Source organism: Rhinolophus ferrumequinum, chromosome 5 (genome assembly GCF_004115265.2).
Source record: "Rhinolophus ferrumequinum isolate MPI-CBG mRhiFer1 chromosome 5, mRhiFer1_v1.p, whole genome shotgun sequence".
NCBI classification, from domain to species: Eukaryota; Metazoa; Chordata; class Mammalia; order Chiroptera; family Rhinolophidae; genus Rhinolophus; species Rhinolophus ferrumequinum.
The window spans coordinates 72,970,028-72,974,016 of record NC_046288.1 but is presented as its reverse complement, the minus strand read 5'-3'; the positions used below and the strand labels follow the sequence as shown (position 1 = coordinate 72,974,016).

The 3,989-nt window shown below is 39.1% G+C and overlaps 1 pseudogene; it reads right to left on the bottom strand.

The window, feature by feature from the left end:
• Positions 1 to 2,498: 2,498 nt before the first annotated feature.
• LOC117022505 (60S ribosomal protein L31-like) lies at positions 2,499 to 2,884 on the bottom strand (annotated as a pseudogene).
• Positions 2,885 to 3,989: the final 1,105 nt, after the last annotated feature.

Here is a 3,989-nt window from a genome sequence, read left to right as displayed (position 1 = left end):
CTGCTCTGGAGTAATCGAAGGAGAATAGAGAAGTATAGGGAGACAGTGCCCAGGGCTTCCAGTTTTTTATTAAATTTGTTACAGCCAAATGAGAAACATGGACTGACTAATGGCACCTAACAAACAAGGAAGTCACCCCTCCTCCCTCAGAGACACTGCATTGGAGTAAGAAACTGGGCCTTTTACTCTAGTTAACATTGCTTTGAGGAAACATGAGGCCAAGGGAAAGGAGGGGATCCCCTAACTAATACCCCAAAGATTGAATAAAGAGAGGTTGTGAGAAAAGCTTCTAATTCTGGAATGAGTGTAACACTCTCAAGGTGACCAGTCTAAAGGGAATGCATGTATCTGGTTGAATACAGTTTAGCATTTGAGTAAAGCAATGATTGCTATGGCTTTATAGAATTTATTTGCAAAATATAATGCATTGTACATGTTTACCATGGGTGTGAAAGAAGGTTAGGTTACGTATAAGGCTTGCATGTTAGTTGGGCTGCAGTTGTGTGGGCCTAAAATGATACTCCAGCAGTGAGAGGCTCCGATCACCTGAAAAAAGTCTCAGGTATTTTCCTCAGACACTTGCTGGCCTGGTCGTATCAGGGCATATAACGATAACTCTACAGAGTATCAGAGATACTCTGGGAGAGTCTCTAGTCGTAAAATCAATGCTGGCACACCTAAAATAAAATTCATCCCATGGACAAGTTTATTGCACATGATGTCATTATTTATAAATATTCAACGTACCATTGTGAGAGTAAAGCTATAAGGAAAGAAACCACACGTGAGATATAAGCAAATGTGGTGTTTGTTTTGTATAAAAGTTTTGACTGCATCCCAAATGGACATCCCACACATCTGATAATTACAGCAAATGCACATCGGCACAAACATACAGTAACTGGAAAAATGTCATTCTTGAATTGTTTACCATTTAATAAATTGATTAAGCACATGGAATATATGTTCTAAACTGGCTTCTGGCAGTTTATGTAAGATAACTCCTAGTGTTGACAAATATTCAAGTATTTCTGGGTCTTTGGTGCCTGTCTGGGTAGTTTAAGGATCACGTTTACTGATTATTTTCTATCTATCGCCACCCCCTCTCTCCAACTACTATGTCCCTCTATTTCTAACCTTATGCTACTGTTCTCATCTATCCCCACCTATATGATCTCCTTTTCACCTCTAATGTAGTCATTTATAATCTGATACGGTGTTGAACAGTTTAGGTAATGTAAACCAGACCCAGAAACAGGTGCTTCTTTTAATGAGATTATAATCTAAAGCAGAATATAAGCATAAAGCAGTTTAATGTAAACTGAGTACAGTAAATGCCACGGGCAAAGAACAGAAAATGTGCTATAGAAATTTGGAGAAGGAAGTGGTTATTTCCATCTGGCAACAGCAAGGAGGATTTCATGGAAGAAGTGACATGGGTCTTTGAGCTGAGTCTTAAATGGGTAGGATTTGAGCATAAAGAGATGGGGAGAGAGAGGCAGAGTGGACAGAATTGCGTAGTGTTGGACATGGAAAATTGTAGGATATTCCCTAAGATTAGGGAGTGATTGGTTTAACCAAAGGGAAAATGAGAAATAAAATTGAAAAGGGAGAGCAGGGTCAGGTTTTAGATGATCTTGAATGCTTAATTAGTAACTAGAAATAATAAGAACCATTGAGAGTAATCAAAAAGGAGACCGATGTGTTCAGGCCAGATATGTGACCCCGGCAGAATAATCAGGCATCGCTAAGAAAAATGCAGGAAATATCCAAAGAGAGAAGATGCAGGGGAGTATTTGGAGCCTGCTGCTAATGTCCAGTTGGAGATCACATTCTTGACTTTGACTCAGAACTCTTATTTAGGGCTTTCTTTACCCAGCACAAGTTAATACCATTTCATCTGTGACTCAACTCTTCATCTGACTCAACACAGAAGAGTTTACTAATTCCTATTGGTTTACCAATTACTTTGGTAAACCAATGCTAATTCAGATCTTCCCTGGCTTCAATGTAATCAGCTGCCTCGTGCCTTGGGATGTGAAACCCACCCCCACCCCCTCACCACACACACACACATGTGTACATACACCCATATATATGTGCACATAGCTAGTTTCTTTGGTTCTATGAGTGTCTCCCAGAAAACAGGGAAACATTTATTTTGTCAAAACGTGATTTGAACCAGACCTAGGTTCTTCGTTATTTTCATCTTTGTAAGTCACAAAGTTTATCTCCCAACATGTTTTCTGGTCCTGTGCCCTTTCCTTCTTCTGTCCTGGAAATCCGGGACACATGCAAGGTTACACAGAATGCCAAGTATAGGTCAAAAGGCATCATTATGAAAAACAACACCTGAGATTCTGCCATTTAGTGGACAGGCAATATGAAATGACTCTTGAAATTTCTTTTTTCCACTCAACAGTTTTGACCATAGCTAGAGTATACAATTCTACTTTTCTTTTTTTTGCAGTTTTATAACTTTATTCAACAATCAGCAGTTAGTTCTCATCTTCATTAACTGTTTGTAGATTTTTGACAGTGTTGGCAGGTACATAGGTACCCAATGTGTAGAGCGTCTCTGGTGACTTATCATTCTCATTCTGTTTTCTGGACAACTGCACCGGGATACGTAGGGGACGTTCTTTATTCCTTTAGCCCAGATAGCTCTGTTGAGTCTGGTGTCCATGCGCACATCTGGGGTTCCCATCTCCTTGACGGCAAATTTCCAGATCTCTTTGAGTGCCTGAGGGGCACGCTTCTTCAAACCCACTCCATGGATGCACCTATGACTGTTGATGGTGTCTTCTCTGGTCACTGCCTCGTTGATGACAGAACAGCCCTTCTTCTTCTCGCCACCCTTCTGTGAGGGAGCCATCCTGCCGGGCCCAAGTTGCAAAGACAATTCTTCTTTTCTTGAAAGAAAGACCATGCCTATTCATCTCGATATTTCCCGTATCTATAATAGCCAGTATCTACTTGGTATACAGTAGGTACCCTCCCAATACTGGCTGAATGAATGAAGGAGTAAAGGAATGCATGGATGAATAAGTTATTATTTTTCTGGAAATACTTTATAACGTTATAAAAAGAACACTTCATTGGACTGTTTATACTTCAACCTTGGCCGTACAATCTTTCCAATAATCTCCCTCGCTGTTTTCTCCCCTTATTATCTTGAACCGTTTATTCACTCCTTTCCTGTGCTTTTCTGTCTCTCTCAATTTTCCACTTTTTCTTTAAAGAGGATGATGAATATTAATTATGTTTTAATATACAAAAATAGCACTCTCATTGCCTTTGATTTTTCTTCGACTTGTCTTTACTTTTTTCTGTGCCTCTTTTGATTTCCCATTATTTTATGTGAAGCTAAATCAATGAGCCCCCTTTTCTCATTTTATCTTCTCACTTGTTCTCTTTGCAACTGCCTTTTCCTTCACTTTGCTTTGACTGTTTTTTCTCATTGTCTTCAAATTGTTTATGGTCGAATCTGTCACTTTATACAGGTAGCATCTAAATGCAAATATTCTCCCAGAAAAATTACAGAGTGGCAGTAGCAAGTAGTGCTTTGAAATAAACACTGTATATTCAGTTGGTTTCCAAATCAGCACCAGCCAAACAAATGCCTAATAGCAGTCCTTAGAGAGACACAATTAGTCTGTTTTGGAATCAGAAGTTATCTTTTTCTCTAACTTCCCCTTCCTTTTTTTTTTTTTTGTCTTTTAAAATATCATAAAGGATTCTTGCAAACAACAAAGGAGACTTTTAACTGAAATTTTTGGCTTCTTATCACAGAGTGCATGTGTGTCTTTAGACAAGCAGATAAAGGAATGGAAGCTGGGAGGGGAAAACATCAATTTGACTTGCAAGTGAGTCATTTTAGACCAAAGAAATGAAAATTTTGCATGCCTCCCGGTCCCTTTGTGATGCATGTGCCTTATGGAAATATTCCTAAAAGATTCAAAGTCGGGAGAATAATCAGCTGCACTTCG